The sequence below is a fragment of the Aythya ferina genome, assembly GCF_964211825.1.
Source record: "Aythya ferina genome assembly, chromosome: 20".
NCBI lineage: Eukaryota > Metazoa > Chordata > Aves > Anseriformes > Anatidae > Aythya > Aythya ferina.
The window spans coordinates 2,232,381-2,251,008 of NC_140318.1; the positions used below are offsets into that span (position 1 = coordinate 2,232,381).

The following is an 18,628-nucleotide window of genomic DNA, read 5'->3' on the forward strand; positions in this document are numbered from 1 at the left end:
GTTCAGACACATTATTAGGACAAGCTGGAAGGACACAGGGAATGCAACACACGCGTGTGTTTGGCCTGCCTTCAGCAGGCAGCCAGATGTGCTGGGAACATCGGCTGAGGTAGGGGCCCCGCGCGGCCCCGTGCCGCTGCCGGGTGGCCAGGGGGAGAGCAGCGAGGGCTGGCCCAAGGGTGCTGGGAAGCTCTGGTCAAACTCCGGTGTGCCAGGCCTGGAATTTTGCCTGGTCGCTGTCTGCACACACCTGGGCATCGAGACGAAGTTGTGCACGAGCCCAGAGCCCTGGAGCCCGGTGGTGGCCGTCCTGCTGCACGTTCGTTCCCCGCACTCTCACCTCCACGAAACACGAGTGTTTCCTTCCCAGAGGTAACGTGCTGCCGTGCCTGTGTCCCCGTGGGCTGCCCCATCGATTGCTCTGTGTTTGGGCTGATGTCCCAAGCACACGGCTCCTGGGAGCTGCCGTCTGTACCGCACAGGGCACTGCTTCCCTCGCCCTCCCCAGCCTCTGGGCTGAGCCCACCTGTGAGGCCGGGAGGTGCAGCAGAAAACCTCACAGCCAGCTGCTGCTTCCCCTGCCCATGAGGGCCAGGCAGCGAAGAAGCTGCATGCTCAACTCAGTGCTTAAATGCTGCTGCTGTGAGCATTTCTAGCACCAAAACCAAGCCTGGATGTCAAAGCCTCAGGGGGCTCCCTGCACATCCCCCAAGGGCGGCTGCGTTCAGAGGGCGACCGGCAGGCTGGGAGCGGGCTGGGAGCTGTTACCGTGCTCACGGATGTCTGCATCCTGCCTGCAGCGCTGCATCTGACCTCTCCCCCTTCTCTGCGTTTGCACCTTGTGTTATTTCTGGCATTCCAGCCTCCACCCACACTGTTTAAGAAATGGCATTTGTTGAAGGAAATCGCTGTGCTCCATCAGAGGGCACGTAAAACACTGCCTTCCGTGGGTTATTGGTGTTTTGGTCGCAGCTGGACCCAGGGATTGTTATTTGCCTTCTCGGGTCCTTTTCCCTTCTGTGGCTCCTCCTGGCTGCCCAGCTGGGCAGGGAGGGTGCTCGCACCAGGTGCTGCCCCAGCCTCCTGCTGCATTTACCTTTTTGAGCTATTAAACGCAGGGATCTCTCTCTTTTTATTGACTGTGAAGCTGGTTCTCTATGATCAAGCTGTCTTTCACTCAGGAAAGCCAAATTCCCTAACAACCCTGAAGATTAGGAAATGGAAGGCATTGTGCTCACCCAGTTTTACTCCAAATTTACAGTTAAAAGCCTGTTGATGTCTTGGAAAGCACTTTTTGAGAAAGTTCGAGCAACCCCACATTTAAGCATAATTAACATTGTAAGCTGTGTAATTGCACAGCTGGCTTCTTGTCACTGGGTTGCTGCTGAAGTGTTGGGGCTGGGGATAATTATCATTGTGCACCTCTGCCGAAACACTTCTCAGTGTGCCTGCCACAGCCCGTGGCACCACCGAGCAGCGCACAGAGCTCACTGCAGGTACCACTAAATCAGCTCGTGGGACGCCTGATGCTCCTCCATCAAACCACACCGGAGCTGCCGAGCGCTGCAGAAGCACGACCGAGCCGCCCGTAACCTTGACTGCCTCCGTGTTTCCTTTGTCCTTCAGTTCAGTTTTGGCAAAAAGTTAACGTGAAGCTGAAGGGCACAAATAACCCAAGCACTGCAGATAACGGGCACAATGGCAAAATTAAGCTGATAGATTATTAAAAGATTTCTTCGCCTGCTTTACTAAAATGTGCTTGATGTCCACAGCACTCAGCAGAATCGATGTCCAGCATTTCTGAAAAATCAGGCTCCGTATCACATAATATTTACACCGAAGGAATATTTAACCTCTGACTAATGCTGCCTTTTACTCCGTATTTCATAGCGGCTAGACAGTGGATCTGGACTGGCCAATTTCTCTTCCTGCTTGCAATTAGCTTTCCTTTTCTGCTCTCCTGAACAAGTGCTAGACTTAGGAATTTAACACCGATAAACAGGAAATCTGCCTTCACTGAGGTGCCACTCATCTTTTTTGGAGGTTTTATGTAAAACCTAACATTGTTATTAGCAGATTTATAAAAATCTTTGTGTGAAGTCCCATTCCTGCAAACATTCAATATCATTTTGTGCTATTAGTCTCGCTTCGGAGACACTACTTAACATTCGACGACAATTTGAGCCAAGAACATTTGCAGGAGTCAAGTTTTGAATTCCAAATGTAAACTCCACAGAGGTGCCAGCAGCATACAACTTCGAGCTTGGCAAAGGCAAATGCATGTCTTAGCATCTAAATGGTATTTTATTTTGATTTGTCCTTCTGTCTAACAAGATTGGCACACATAAAAGGTTCAGGTTAACAGGTGGTAACTGACTTCAGAGATTGAATAATGTTTGATTGAATAATGGTTTTAACAAAATGATGTTCTTAAAAAACAAAATTCAATCAATGACAAGTTTATAATAATAATAATAAAAAGTTAGGACAATGCTCTTCTGTTACTGCTGAACTCTTCCTTTAAAAAAAAGCTCAAAGCACTTTAAGGTTTGTTTTGGCTGTGTGTATTTTATCCAGAGATGGCACCAGGATATAAAGCTAATTTCTTCCAATTGCTATCTGCCCTCTAGCCAGATAGATGTGAGTGTCTTTTAGGGACATAAAACACATCCTTCTCATAGGAGCCTTCTTTTCAGATGGAATGAGAGATTCACGCTGATGAAGCTGGTGATTTTTCTAGGGCTTTCAGAGCGGTAACTGCAGGCAATCCATTCCAGGAGCACTCTCCCCTGCTCTCCTCTGCCTCTGGCACCTTCCAGGGGACAGGAGCCCTTGGAAGACACAGGATGTTTTTGCCCTCTTGTACACAGCATCTGCACACAGCAGGAATTTGGAAAGCAGCAGGAAGGCCGAGGGCAGTGGCAGTGCTGGGGTGCTGGGGTTGTTCTGCAGGCACAGACGCGGGATGCAGCTACGAGCCCGGAAAAGCCCTGGGCACCAGGACGCTTGCAAGTCCTGACTGCAGTCCCCATCTTCCCCCAGACACAGGTAGGAAAAGGACGAATATTTTAAAAGCCCCCCTCAGTATTTTTCCATGGTCTCTGCACATTTCTTTGCAGCTCACGCTGACCCAGGGCCGAGCGGTGCGGTTCTGCCTTGGCCAGCCCCATCCCAGCCGCTCCAGGCTCCCCGAGCAGTCACCCTGGGGTGCACTGCATCAGCTCCCCAGCTCTCCCTTACAAGTGCAGGTGTCGTTACTGCCTACTTCATGTGATGTCAGAGGCCGCTACTTCCAGAGCTGATGTAAAAATTGTTATTAGAACTTATACGCTGTGAAAACCCCCTAAAAAGTCCAATCCTGGCACTGCCCTAAATGAAATGAGAGCCTCTGCCTGCCAGGGGTACGTGGATAAGAACGGAGCCAAGCGTGCACGCGGTCCTTATCCAAACCCACACCTGCTGCTCCCTCCCCAAAGTTTAACTACTGAACACGGTGTACAGCCCAGAGGATTTAAGATATGGAAAAGGTCAGAGCCACGACTCAGGAGTGAAGAACAGATTGAACAGGGTACATAATGACAGCCTCATTTTAAAGCTAAAATTATTTTTTTCAATAAATTAGGACGAGCGAGCTTGCCTCCACCTTGAACAATGCGGCTCCTCCCTGGGTGCAGACCGGAGGAGGGCACGTACACGCAGGAATCAATGCTAATACCCCAACAGATTAATCTCTGAAAATTATTTCAATGGAATGGAAATGATTTCATATAAATCTCCGTGTAGCAGGAGCAGATGAAGTATCGCAGTGATTCCTAGAACATGTGCGGACTGGAAAAGAGGCAGAGTTTCTCACCGGCGTGGTGCCACCACGCTGCCTGTCCCAGCGCAGGACAAGGGCTGGCACACCAGAGAAACTAAAGAGGCTGTCATGCTTCTGAGGTTGTGGTCACACAGGGGCGAGGACAGGATCAGGCCGTGAACACAGCCAGTTCTGTGATTTCAGAACGCAGTCAGGACGGCTCTCTCCAGGGAAGGGAGGACCTGGCTCTCATCAAAGCCAAGGTGAGCGCACTGAAGGCTCTGCATGTGCTGATGAGGGTGAATGTCTCCCTAAAGTGCACCTTCTGGTACCCGCGGGACAAAGCCAGCCACGGGGCAGCAAGCTTTGCACTTCCACATCAGACCTCAGAAGTACAAAGCCTCTGCAGAAGCACAATCCTGGCTGAGTGACACCAGTACCAGCAGGCACCAAGCAGCACGGCAGCTCTGCTGCTGCTGACCACTCGCTCGGGGGGCTGCAGACCTCCAGCCTGCCCTTTCCCCAGGCTGGGAAGGGCCCCGTGCCCCTGCTCCTGCCTGATTCGGGGCCAGGAGCCTGGGGAGGGCCACCTGGAGCCGGGCTGCCAGCCCGGAGGAGCAGGGGCTGCAGGGCCGGCACCGCAGCTGCAGAGGTTCAGTCCCGGGCCGCGTTCCCAGTGACACACGGCGGCTCCAATCTGCCCCCCAGCCCAGAGAGCAGACAGGGCTGTAGGGATCTCATCTTCCCTGGGAGAGATGAAAGCTGAAATCTCAGTTTGGTCTCAGCTGTCTTTTTAAAGAGTTGTGTGATAGCAAAAGCTAACGAGTTTAACAACCCCTAATTGCCATTATCACTGTACGAGCTTCAAGCCGAGAACACCAACATTTGTTTTCCTAACTTCTGATTACCGCATTTCTCTCGAAGGGATGAAATGAGACCCAGTCGATCTTGCTGACCAGAAACACTTCTTATCACCTCTTGGATGAGACACGAAGAGATTTCTTGAATGCGCTCTGTGAGCAGCCCTGCCTGGTGTACAAATAGCCCCGTCCTCTTCTACACAGGCCCCTTGACCAAGAGCTGCAGGCTGGGAACTGCAAGGAGCAGCGCCGGGGCTGATCCCTGGCTCAGTAGCTGCACGGTAGGAACAATTTCCTTTCATAACCAAGTTCTTTTAAACCTATCTGGTTAGACAGATGCAAAGCACTGACACAGATGCACTGAAACTGGTTTCAGCCTTGCCTGAACAGGATTAACTTGCCTCGGTTATTAACCAAATGAAACACCAGCTCATCCTCATTGCAAAAACGGCTGGATTTTATGGGGAAGAGTTGTGCCAGAACAGGATTTTTACAGAGACCGAATCTGGGAGGATTTTCCTCTGGGGCAGGTATTCAGGGTCAGCACAGGGCTCCCCACAACTCGGCTTGGCCTCAGCTCCCTCCTTTGAGGTCCTGTGCCTTGTCTCACCTGCGGTTTCACTTCGTTCCTCGGGTGTCAGCCTGCCCCTTGGGGCACTGGCCTGGGCTTTAAGACGAGGAGTTACAGCCAGCTGGACACGGCACCGAGAGCCTGAGCTGGTGGAACCAGGTAAAAGGAACGGAGCTGCATGGACGCATCTCCTGCACATCCAGCCTGGGATCTGCTCCCTGCCCACAGTCCTGATCCTGCCTTTTCCACTCCCTGCCATGGCTTTGGGTTGTGGTTCTCCAGCTCCGGGGGTTACAGCTGCCCAGCAGGAAACAGAAATTCCTATTCCACCTTCTTCCAAGAATACTCAAAGCATTTCTAGCCTTAAATTTTGATATGGAAAAACAGAGTTTGGATTTTGTTGTTGAATTTGATTCCTTAAAACGCCGATTTCCACAAGTAGTTTTTCTAGCAGCCAGGAGCCCTCTCTGCCCCACTGCCCATCCCCTGCACCACCGCTGTGCCAGTGCCACGAACCGCTTTTCCCTCCCGTGACAGATGCTAGGCTTAGCTCAAATCCCTGGGACTGGCCCGTGTATGCTCTCATTAATGGAATTGCAATCTGCCCCTGAGCTCACGAGGTTGCCCCGGATTACACCGCCACAGCTAAACCCAGACCCCGTTTTGGAGGGACGTGTGTCCGGGGGCACCGTGCCTCCTGGGAGGGGACACAGGAGGAGACAAAGAGAAGGGGCAGGGGGCACGATGGGCTGGAAAGCCCCATCCCAGCCTCATCGTCTCCAGTACGTTGGGTTGCAAAGGTGCCAGGCTCCCAGCAGTGGGTTGCTAGCAGCCTTTTACTCTGGTATCCAGGGGGTAAATCATTAAACCAGGCACTGCTCCGCGCGGGAGGCGGCTGCCACGTGCTGGTGCAGGGCTGCAGCTGCTGCTCCCCGCTGCTCAGGGCTGGGCTGCACGGCGCGGGCGCTGCTGGTGGCTCTGGGCATGGGCAGGCAGGGCACGCGGACAGCAGACACAAGCAAGCCTTTCCAGAACTGACAGCTCCCATCTGAATAACGCTACGGCAAGGTTAAACCAAAATGGCCCAAAGCACGAGGCTGAACTCGGGGGTCCAGCCCCGCACGTTGCTTCCCAGGACCAAGTGCCCAGTGCCCTGCGCCTGCCGCTTCCCCTCCTCGTTCCGTCCACCTCTTCTCTTGCCCATGACACACTTAGAAGGCAGCACGGGCAGAAAGATTGAGAGAAAAGCATGCTGGAGGAACCCTGAAGCTCCCCAAAGCAAAGCGGCTCCTGCGGCGTCCCCCAGCACGGGGAAGAGCAGAGGCAGGGAGAAGCTGGAGCCCACCCTTCGCTCCCACGTGCAGTGGCCCAGCCCAGGAGCAAGGAGCCAGGGAGGCACAGGGCTGGTGGTGAGCTGGGGTGGGTGTCGGGTGGGCAGTGCCAGCAGTGGGCAGGACTCACCTCGCTCCAGCAGCAGCCAGCTGCCCGGCCGTGCCACCTCTCCCTGCCAGCGAGCACCCGAATGCCTTTATATACCATTCCAGCAGATCAAACCGAAAGCTGCAGCTTGGTTCCCAAATGAGCAATGGCACTGTAAACACCGGGAAGCAAAGTCCAGCCCGGCCCGGCCAGTCATAACCGCTTCTCGCTTGCCATCACGCACAGGAGCTGCCAGCCCCTGCAGTCAGACAAGCAGCACAGCCCCCTAGAATGGCTTCACGAAACAACCCGAGCCATTCACAATGTACGTGCTGGGTGGCCAGGGCTTGCACCATGTTGCTTTCCCTCGAGAGGACGAAACCCCAGCCATCTGCAAGCATCTCTGCCACGGGACCGCAGGTGCCCCAGGGCTCCCCAAAGCCACGACCGGCTGCCTCAGCCCTGACTGCCTGCAAACTGCTGAGCTAGAGGCGAAAAGCTCCTTTTCCCATTATCAGCCCCTCGAATGACTTCTTGCTGTCTGTGCTGTGTTCGTGGCTCCCTGCCTTCATCCCCCAGCCCGACAGCAGTGCTGCTGGAAGCCAGGCACGCACACGGAGGGGTGACGTGGAGCGCGCTGCACGCCAGGCCCTGGCTGCAAGGCTGTGCGCATGCCTGCGGTGTCAGGGCTCTCTTCCCATTAGGAAATCATCAGCTTGTCAACAGGAATTACCCGGACAGATCCTGGCTGTTTATGAGTAACTGAGCACATTCGGTGACTGAGTCACTCCATAACCCCTGGTCATGTCCCATTTACAGGGCGCGAGGACAACAGCTCCGATCGCTGGGCACATCCTGCAGCAGCGGGGCGGGACGGGGAGAGCACTGACACAACGCAGACAGCAGAGAAATTCAAACAATTGCCAAGTGAGAAAAATGTTCCATGATTTCTTCACTTCTCTGGACGCTTAGAAACACACAACCGACGAGGCTCTGCTTGGCTGGTTATTTGGAGGGGGGAAACAAGGATAATACAAACCCATCGTGCCTGGTACGGAGGGGTGGAGGGGTTCAACCCCCTGCACCCTCCGACCCACACACTTAACCAACTGCACCAGCAGCTGCCCCGCAGCACACAGGCAAATTTGGAGAAGCTGCCCAGCACCTTCCCTCTGAAGTGCCCACAACACACATCCATGTTTGCAAGTGCCTGGATATAACTTCGTTTTTATGTTGTTTTTCTAAGAACGAGATCAGAGCTGGTGGGCAGTGTCCCCCCACCCCCGGCAGCAGGCGGTTCCCAGACAGGCAGCCAGCAGCTGGGGCTCCCATGGCAGTGCGCATTTCAGCCCAGCCTCTGGGAGAGAAAAACGAGGCCAGGGCAGCCCCACACGTCTGCCAGCCCCTATCGAGCGGCCCCAGGGGGCGGCAGGGCCAGGGCAAACACCGACTTTGTGCCCCCAGTTGGGAACCCCGGGCACTAGCACTGGGCTACACCCGAGCTCTCCCGGGGGAAAAGGATGCAGGCTCCCGAGCAGCCCACTGTCTCGGACAAAGCAGTTTCCAAAGCGTACACATTCCTCCCGATGTTTAATTAATGATAGTCTTTAGCAAAACTGCTTGGAAAGATGAATCATTTTACTCGCCTTATGTTTTTATTGTAGGAACGAGCAATGTAATTGTCTTGTCAGAAGGAAAACAGAACTGGAAGGAAACTCGGGGAGGGAACCCAAACGCGCCTTCCAAGCGCGCGGCGGCGACGTACCATTAGTCAGAGCCTAACTGGGGCCATCCTCCTGCTCGGAAAGCCCCAAGGATGCAGCAAAGGACTTAATGTTTAATCTACGTCTGAGCACTATTGTTTGGAACAAGCCATTAAAACCTCCGCTAGGCTGATGTGCAATCGCTGAGTACAGTCTTGGCCTACCTTTGACATGTGCTTTCCCTTACAGCATCACTTATAATTTAAGGAACAAAAACACTTTTAAATGCCTTTGAGTGTAGAAGTGCGAAAGCAGCTTCCTCTGAAAGCCAGCGAGATCCCAAGTGGAGCCAGGAAGCCGCTCGAGTTGTGCACCATAAAGACTTCCACGATGCAAATTAATAAGCCTCTCTGAGGATTGGGAAGTGTGCCACGGACTGCATTTCTGAGGCCATAGCTCTTTTATCTGAGTTGTTTTCTTCCTTTATCCTTGCCTCACTCCATGACAGTTTTGAGATTTTTGGCATCCTAACTGCAGCCTGGCTTGTCAAGCTAAACATCAACAGAGACTTTATACGTACGTGAGAAATGAGAAGAGGCACCAAAATAGTTATTAGCTCTGCTGCTAGAATACTAACCAAGCAAAATGGGCGTGCTCCAGCAAAGGAAGGGGCTTGAACCACTTCTGATCCACGTCTGTCCAGTAGCACTGGCTTTGGTGGGGCTCCTCAGGGCCTGCCAAGGGTCCTGCAGGCGGCGCCGAGCCCGTCCCTGCAGAGCCCGGCACAGCTCAGCCCTTCAGAGGCTCTCAGAGCCCCGCCGCAGTGGCGCTGACTTGCTCTAAATGAGATCCAGACAAACTGTTTCTCGGAGTCCATCCCAGCTTGCTGCAAACACTACAACGAGTTTGGAAACACTGGGAACACTGGACTCCAGTAAAAAGAGGCGAGCCATGCCAAGGCGGAGGGAACAGGAATGTGACCTAGCGGGGCTGCCTTGGCTTGCGAATGGCTCGTGGACAAAGCTCGCTCTTTCTCCCTTGCTTTTCACCATTGCCAAGCAGTGCCTTGCTCCCTTTATTCTGGCAAGTGTCTTAGGTAAAATGCACAAGAATTTCTCTCCAGGCCAGTGAATGCTAGCGGAGAAGCTTGAGAACGGCGCTGGGTGACAAGCCAGAGTTCAGCAAGGGGCCTGACCAGCATCCTGTGCACAGGCCCAGCAGCGAACAGACCGAAACACTGCAAAGTGCTGCTGCCCAGCCCAACGTCTGGGCCTGCTGCTGCAGAATGCTGCAGGACTTGTGCCACACTTCAGAGAAATTTTAATTATAAATGGGAACAACAGGCATGGCCCCGATACTCGCCTGCTGCGCAGGACGTGCCCCAGACTTTGAAATACACCTGCCAAAACCAGAGATCTTCACTACTCATTGTGAGGATGCAAAAAGCTCCAGCTACTTGGGCAATCACTATAACACATTTCCAGGCAGTTTTTTTAAAGGCACTAGCAAGATAAAATGAAGAAAAGAAATATTGCTTTTAAAAGGCACGGTGAACATTTGCCTTATCTGCCAGCCACTTTATTTTAATGAGGTTTGCTTTACTTCTTCTGGTATTTGCTTTGTCACACGGCGTCAGCCTCCGAGCGTTTCTATCAAGCTCCGGTTATTTTCCGTCAGCAGCTGGAGGCTGAGGGGGCTGCGGCGGAGCCGGGGACGCCGGGCAGCCGGGGCACGCGGGGAAACGCAGCGGGGACTCGTGCCCTGCCTCACCGGGCAAGCAAAGCCTCTGCCTTCCTCACACAAAAGCTTTGAGTCCTGCAGCTCCGATGCGTTAGGAGAGAGCCACACGCCGATCCCACAAGTGGGAACACAGCTACAGAGTTTTATTTATGGTGATATTAAATATGCAACAATCATTCCCCAACATCAGAGTAATAAACATCACTTCTCCATCTGAGCTGAAATCAGCAAGCGTGCTTCTCACTTTCACAGAGAGAGACAAAATGCTAAATTATTTATGCTTTGAATATGAACAAATATGGAGAAATAAGTTAATTTGGTACAATTCAGCAGAGCAGATTCGGGGCAGATTATTGTACATCCTTCAGTCAGATCACACTCCCTCATTACTGTAAACAATTGTTTCTCCTCCAAAAAGTGGGTTAAAGAATTCTGAGCAAGGGATCAGCAGCAGCATTTCTGACGATTTCTTTCAGATCTGACTGCACAGGTAAAACCTCCACCTCTCTGGGTCCTTGACCGTTTATAGGGCTGTAGCAGCAGCGCTGGGCAGGAGCACTGCAACGCAGACATCAAACTGGGACAGCGGTGGTTGAATGGACACGAGCAGCTTCACGTTGCGTTGGGGTAGCAAATGTATTCCCAGCTACATTCTGCAAAACTCCTTGTAACAATTCTGTCGTGGTCGCCAAATGTCAAGGAAGTGAAGGAAAAAATGCAATCGAGCCCTTCTGCCTCATCTTTGCACTTCTCCTTATCACCAATCACACCAGAGCAGATTTTTTAAAGCCGCTGTCTGCCTGCCGCAGCGGCGTGATTTATACCACGGCCCTGCTCATTATGGAGTGGAAATAACACTGCAAGTGACAGTCAGCAGTCACCAAGCTGTCACCTGGGCTACAAAACGCTGCGTCCACACCCTGGCTGTCTTCCCTGTAGAGGCATCAGGGTGCCCACGGAGCAGCTCTCAGCTCAGCCGGTGTCATCGCAGCCCAGGTGGGGACAGGCGCTTCTGAGCGTTCGGCTGTGGCACAGGCGGCGGTGACACAGGCGGTGGTGACAGGCAGCAGTGACAGGCAGCAGTGACACAGGCAGTGGTGACACCAGAGGAGCACAGGGCCCCTGGTGCCCGCAGCAGGGTGCTGCAGGGTGCCCCGCTGCCCGGACCCTGCTGTCTGCCGCACCAGGCGAGTCGTCGCAAGGACAACCCAAACCTTCACACCCACCGCTTTCATTGCACCTACTCCGGTTTCTTGATGTTTTATTCAACATTTTCCTGCCCCTGGCTGGCAGCCCTGTGCCTCAGCCCTGACACCGATGGGTTTTAAACATCCTGGCAAGCTCAGTTATTCCATGAATTAATTAAATATACCCTACAGCTGCATGGAACCCCTCCTCCTTTCCGTATGGATGCAGAACTGCTCGTACACCTTCCACACTGCCCAGAGCCCTACGCCAGCCTTAGCAAAGAGTTTGCCATACCCCGCTGACACTTCAGGCTTGGCAGGAAAGGAAGATCCTGCTGACAAGGAAAGCGGTGCCACTGCAGGGGGAATGGCGAGGATCTGGGGGCAGGAATGCCCTCGGAGACTGACTTCTCAGCATCAAGCCTCCTACTGCACATGTGGCAGTGAAGGGGATGAGATGACAGAGGGGATGAGCACTGCCCTTCAATTTCTCAACAGTTTCTTAACTTAAATCCTTCTTTCTGAGCGTAAGTCCTAAATCAGGCTCAAGGAAAGGAAAACTTAATTAATCAGAGGTAATGAAGTTCAAAGTGCGCCTGGGGTTAGCGTTACTATTCCCTCATTTGGAGTTCGGGGGTTGTGCATAATTCCCATCTGCTGCACAACGACAAGTAGGTGATGGCTGGTATTTCTGGCAGTAGCTACGTTTGGAGGTCTCCCTTCTTTCCACTCATCTCTTTAAAGCTTAATATCGTCACTGAGATACACCTGAGCTGCACAGATAGTACAAGGGTGTAAAATACCACGTGCAGTCCTGTGCCACCAAGCACCAGCTCCGGGCAGTACCACGCAGGCTCCCCTCACTACGTACAGCCTTTGAGCAGGCGGTTGCATGGATCCCAGCAAAACGGAGAATTGCTGGAGCCAAGCAGGGGCCGTGTGGTCCCTGGCTGGGGGAAGCAGGCCAAGGAAGCACACTGGGAGCTGCTCGGTTGGTATCTCCACGTTGCAGCCAAAGGCGTTTCTTGTTGCTTTGGTATAACCTTCTGAGGACACGCACGAGCTGGAGCTGAAGATGACAGCTCAGCAGTTCTTCCCTTCTTCCTGCCTCTGTAACCTTTTCTCGCAGATCAGGGATATGGAAATGTAGGGCCAGATCCCACTTCAATGACAGAGCTGCTGCTGGGAATTTCAGTGAATGCAGATCAAGAGCGTGCTACCTCCAAAGACGTGTCCTACCAGTCAGACTCGGATGGGACCGGCCACCCTGCTTTGGTACCATGACAAAAACTGTACGGTAACTCCTGAGAATCACAGGATTTTCCCATCCACACATTTTCCCAACCACACCATTTTCCCATCTTCCAAGCACAGAACTTCTGAGCAGCACAATGCCAAGGCACGTCAGCGGGCTATTACTGACCTTGCTAAACGTTAACGCTATTTACCTGAAGCAAAGTAATCCTCAAAATGACACAAAATCTTTTTCTTCACTTTGAAGCCATTGAAGAAATATCCTTATCCTGCACAGCCCTGTGTGACCAGCCCGAGATGGGAGCAGGGGACACGAGGCCTGGGGCCATCCCCGGCCTGCAGAGTGAGTGTGAGGAAGATGAGAGCTGGTCAAGCTGCAGAGCTGCACTGGTAAAACAAGTGGCTAAAACTGGCCATGAGGAGATTCAGACTGACAATTAGAGGAGGGCTTTTAACCACAAGAGAAGTGAGATTAGAGATTAGCTTGCCAGAGGGAGGGAGAACGGGGAAGAAAACCTCAGTGATGTTAACAGGGAGGAAATGTGTTTATGAAGGATATTCAAAAACGTGGTGAAGAGATCAGGTCTGGACCTGCTGAACGAAGAGGTCCCTTCTGGTCACGTGCAATATGGCCCTGGTCTAATAGTTCCTAGCAGAGCCCCTCTGGCACACACAGAGACGGCACAGCCAGCCTTGGATACCCTTCCCGGAGGGCTGGAGAAGGACAAGTTGAGGCAGAGGAATCTGGCGTAGCGGCTGCTCCCAGCTACCACAGCAGCCCTTGCCCGAGCTGTGCAAACCAGGATGAGCCGGGAGGCTGCGGCAGGATGCAGTCGGGCAGCAGCGCAGGCATCGGACAGCAACAGCCCCGCTCCTGCCAGCCCCACAGCCGCCCCTGCCCGCTGCTGCCTGGCCTCGCGGTGCACGACTGCACGGCAGAAGCTGCCTGGAGCTGGCCAGATGCTGACCTGTGCCAGGGGCTCCCCAGGTCCCCGCTCACCTGCATCATCCAGGGAAAGTGATCCAGACCCGGGACGGGGAGCTCTGCCCCACGCCTAACTCGTAAAGCCAGCATTTAGTTCCTTCATCTCCACACGAAGTATCTCATTTCAATTTAATTTCACAGTTGTAATGGATTTTTCAAAAATATTCAAGAACATATTTACTTTCCAACATCTTATTTCCTTTCACATTTGAAAAAACTTTCTATCTAATCCCCCAAGTCATCCCACAGTCTGAATAATTTCAGGTTTTTAATCAATAGCTGTCAGACTTGTCAAATTACTTTAGGGACCACAAAGCAATTTTTAAACATTCATAAACCCTCGTAGAACAGTTAAGTGCACTGAATTTTAAAAGAAAGAGGAACTGAATAACACTGATCAAATAGGATTATATTCTGGCAAATTATAAATTAGTTTTTTATGAATCATCTCACAGCTACTTATCTAGCGTCGGGCTTCTGCTGCTGTAGGAAAGTGAAGTTACTGCTCACCTCTAGAGAAAGAAGCCTTTTTTTTTCTTTTGCTTCTGAGCCTACTCAGAAGGAGCAAGGTGCAAGGCATTTTTTTGTTGTCCTTCCTAAAAGCAACTTCATTATCCCTCCAGCCACCTTGGGGCTCTCTCCGTCAGCCTGCTGCCTAAGCCAGGGACAGCCAAGCTGCAGCTCCGGAGCTGTATAAAAGCACCTTGGCTCCTGGCATCCTTCCCATCCCAGTATTGCCTCCTGGTGTGCTCCAGCCACGCGAATCTGTCTGGTGTGTTACTCTAGAAACGATGGTCACAAAACTTCTCCGTTTATTGGACAAAGACCACCTGGACCCACAACGCAGCTCGAAGCCTTTAGAGGGAAGATTTTCCTCATGGCAGAAAGTCAAACTACCAGCTGAACGCAGGAGCCTGCGCTGTGCTTGTTCTAGGAACAAAGAGAGATCAAGAACGTCTGAAGAAGTCAAACATGTTTATCCAGCACCGACTTTACACACAACAGTCCCACCTCATCATCACAGCGTCTTTCCTAAATTTGAGGGATGTGGCTTGCACAAGGGATAAAAAAGGAGCTTCGTAGCTACCCCAAGAATGTTGGAAGTCTTCCAGGAAAAAGCACGGCTCGGATCAAAGGGGGATGAAGGATGTTCAGAAGGAAGGAACGTTTCAGCCGGCCACATGCAGACTAACAAGCCCAAACCGTCTGCCTCCTCCTCCCGGCTGAACTTCCCCTGTCAGAGCTGCCCCAAACACACCTGCACCTTTGCTGTTCCTGAGTGCCTCCTTCGGTGGCAGGCCTCCTGGCATGTTACTCAGCAGAGCCGAGCACCAGCACCGAGCCCTGCTGGCCAGCAGGCCACATTGGAGAGCAGGGCAGTTGCCATTCCCTGGCTACTGAAGGCAGGAGGGGAGAGGACTGCAAAGCAAAAGGCACCGCGTTTCCCGAGGAACAGCCAAGAGGAGGCCTTGCTGCTCTGCTTTCTGGTTTCCCAAAGGACTTTGGCTTCTGCCCTCTGCCTCGGTGCAGCACTGCCGGCAGCAGGAGAGGCCCATCTCAGGCAGGTCTCTGGCTGCTGGCAGCCCACAGCTGCCTCTCACTTTCCAAGGCTCAGGTGCCCCGGAGCAGGAGCTGCAGCAGGACCCTGCCACCCCACTCACCTCATCTGACAACGGCTCCATGTCCAAACCACCGCGCTGGGAGCCCAACCTGTCCAGTTTTGGGGAAACCCTGTTCCTAGCACCCAGGTGGCGCACATCTGCCCGGGCGGCTTCCTGCGCCTTCAGCCGAGTCTGGAAATAATTAACAAGGCCAGCCCGGGGCAGGAGGCAGGAAAGGAAAGGAGATCGTACGACCTGGTGGCCTGGCCAAGTCAGAAGGAAGTGAGGGATTGTCCGACTGATTCACAGTAAACCAAGTTGCTTTTTTTGTCCTTCAGATTGAAGAAGCAAAAATATTTCTCCATGAGAGCATTTCAGCTGGTTCAGAGCTTTTTAGGGCTCAGTCTGCTTTTCTTTGTGAGGTGCTCGGTGGGCTTGCAGAGCCAGCCCTTGCAGACAGCACAAGTCTAGTATTCTCTTTTAGCTTTCTCAGTATTTAGTTTATTGCTAACTGTTTGCCCAGTGAACTAGAAAACCAAATATATTCAGGCACGCTGTGCTAACACACGGACGCTCATCCCAACCTATATGCAATGACACGCACGGGATGCTCTCGGCCACAACAGCGGAGCTGCAAGGTCTGAATGGAGGGAGGAACGCGAGAGGACACCCAGCAGGTCGGTGCGGTGGAAACGCTGGAGCTAACTTTTCCTTCCACCTGAAATGATTAATCCCCTGAATTACACCTGATAAGGATTCAAGCATTTCATTACTTTGCATTAGTAATAATAATAAAATTGGTGCTTTTTGTCATGAGATGCTCTGCCCAGGGAATTGTGGAAGAATATTTAATTACAGGGCTGTTTCATTAAATGCAGAAATTAAACTAAAGACAAGAGGGTGCAATTTTTGGAAGAGAAAATAAAGCAGTAACGTAATGAAAAAGAGGGATTTATAGGGCACAGAGGGAGATGCAGAAACCAAGCTACAAGAAGCACTGACCAGCACCCTTGCCTGGCACTCTCCCCACATGGCAGCGGCCCCGGTGGCCCCAGACCCCAGCTCCCAGCACCCCAAGACCTGACCCAAGCGCAGCCCCCTGGCCCCACAGCCCGTGTGAAGGGCCCTGGCTTCAGGGAGCTGCATTGGGGTATCTTGGTGAAGCCGGCCCAGCTCAGCACCTCTGAGCAGCCCAGTGCTGATCCTGCTGGAAGCGACGCCCAGTCCCTCACCACTCTGCAGTTTTCTTTGACCTCCTGAGACCCTTCTCCACCCAGAGCTGTCCTTTAGGTCTGGGTTTGCTCAGGATGTAGCAACAGCAGGCTGGGGCTGCTCCATGTGTCTGGCTGTAACTCAAGGAATTAATTCCTGAATGACATTCAGGGCCACCAGGTGTAATTCAGGGGATCTCTTCCTGATCTCTTCCTTCCCAAAGTTGGGTTGGGTTTTTCGTTGTCTGTAAAGGGGTGGCTTCTGAAGAGAGGTCAGCATACAAACAACAGCACAAATCCATAAAAATGGAGGTGCTTTTTTTTCACTCCTCTGAAATGCCTGATGCCACAGGAAGTGGGGAAAATGCCTTACAAAGTGCTAAAAGATGCGGACAGTCCCTTTGAAAAGCTAACTCGGCATATAAGCGGTTATACCTTAAATAAATATTGTACGAGTGAGGAGCCAAATAGTCTTTAAATATTCTGAGACCTTAAGAAAAGAAAAAAAAAAAAGGAAAAAGAAAACCAAAATCACATAATTTTCCCCTGAGCCAAGGAAGAGAGCCTTGTATTTACAAAGGTGCCTTTGGGGCTGGATGCCTTTGAGGCAGTGCCCACAGCCAGCACACAGCGTCCTTGCACACAGACCTCCCCGTGAGCTCGGGCACGGCCCCGGATACCCCGGTGGGACGAGGAGGGCTCCTGGAAGGCCACGAGCACACAGGTTATCCCGTGTCACAGTTCATTGCTCCCATCGAAATAATAAATCTGGGGTAGGAATACAGCTCCCTATAAATGCCAGGGGATCTGGCCTTAATATACTCAGCCTTATAATTAACACCGACTCGAGTGTCTGTGGAGGCTCAGAGGTCTCTGGGGCTCTCAGTCAGGGACTTGCTCTATTTAGGGCCAGGAGTGATGGCTGTGGTGTGCATGGCAGGGCTCGGGGCTCCAGCAGCTGGGCTCTGGGGCTCTCCAAAGGGATCTCCTCGCACGCAGAGGGCAGCCCGAGCCCTCCTCTCGACGATCAGTGAGGCTGACAGGCAGGGTAAAGATCGCAGCATCACTTCCAGCTGGCTCTTGACTAAGCACGAGGAAGGAGGCAGAGATGGAAAATACCCTGAGGTTACAAGATGGTATTTAAAAAAAGAAGTTCCATTGAGAAACTGCTGCTGGGATTTGACTTGCTGCCATTCCCATTGGCATTTCTGAGAAAATTCCTCTTCATAAATAAAACATTTTAAAGTAAAATGTCACGCTTCTTGGTTTTCTGGTGCGAGCCGGTGAAGAACGCTGCCCGATACTCAGAAAATGAAGCCCAGCCACTTTAACTGCTAGGCCTCGGGTCCGTGCTGCAGTCACAGCAGCCGGGATCAGTGCCCCAGAGCAACAGGAACTGCACAGACACCGAACGAGCAAAGCTGCGGAGTCACAACTTCAAACCTAAAGCACCATCCAGCCGCTTAACTTCTGCCATCTGCAAAGCGGGACGAGTCTGTAGCTGCTGCTTCCGAGAGTCGTTGGGAGACCTTCCACGAGAATATTTAGAAAATATTTTCTATGTATTTGACATTGCTCTTCCAAAAGCATTTTCCTGCGAGCGACCGGGAAGCCTGACTCACTCGATGGCCTTTGGCAAGATGCTTATCGTCTGTCCTTTCATTTACGTTTCCAGCGCAGCATCCCAGAACAAGCCTCTGGTCTATCTAATATGGTATCCTGCCTCCAGCAGGAGCTAATAGCTGATGTTTCAGAGGAAGGCAATCTTGTTAACAGAGGGAAAATATAGTTCCTGACCCTTGAAGGCAGGCAGGCAGAGCCCTGAAACTTTTGATTTATTCTTCCTGCTGATGTTGGTTGCTTAGCTACAAATATTCTCAATGCTCATAAAAGGCTCTCTCCCTTACTCCTCCTCACCACGATGTTTTAAGTCCAGCCACAGTTTATTTTTCCTGCAACCTAGGTGATGAAATTTCACGTCGATGTGCCATCAGAGATGCAGGACGCCCTCCTCCCTCCCCGACGCCTGGGCAATTGCCATCCGCACGAGCGGTGCTGGGGGGGCTCCGAGCCCTGCAGAGGGGCCAGGTCATCCCCAGCACCCGACGTGGGCAAAGCCTCCGAGCTCTGCTGTGGGAGCATCTTGAAAAAGAACAGAGGAAGGGGGGGAACCAGCAGTAAGTGCCAAGCTTGATGAACCAAACGGAGCCTGTAGCGAAAACAGAGCTCCTGGCAGCTCGCTCCATGGACCCAGCGAGCATTTGAGACAACGCCTTGAAGACTGGTGGGTCTGACGTG

At 52.5% G+C, this 18,628-nt stretch overlaps 1 protein-coding gene and 1 long non-coding RNA gene across 10 annotated transcripts in view; one reads left to right on the forward strand and one right to left on the reverse strand.

Moving 5' to 3' along the window:
• DAB2IP (DAB2 interacting protein) overlaps positions 1 to 18,628 on the reverse strand; it is a 210,784-nt gene that overhangs the window by 47,475 nt on the left and 144,681 nt on the right. The window contains exon 1 of one of the 9 annotated variants that reach the window (XM_084493796.1): positions 6,692 to 6,921. The exons of the other annotated variants lie outside the window; for them this stretch is intronic. The gene's annotated coding sequence lies outside the window, so the exon portion shown is untranslated. Of the gene's footprint in view, positions 1 to 6,691; positions 6,922 to 18,628 lie in introns of those variants that run through there. 9 annotated transcript variants of the gene reach the window in all.
• LOC311421660 lies at positions 3,793 to 7,563 on the forward strand. Its single transcript, XR_014684948.1, has 3 exons — positions 3,793 to 4,062; positions 4,724 to 4,940; positions 7,469 to 7,563. It is a non-coding gene; the product is annotated as an uncharacterized lncRNA (long non-coding RNA).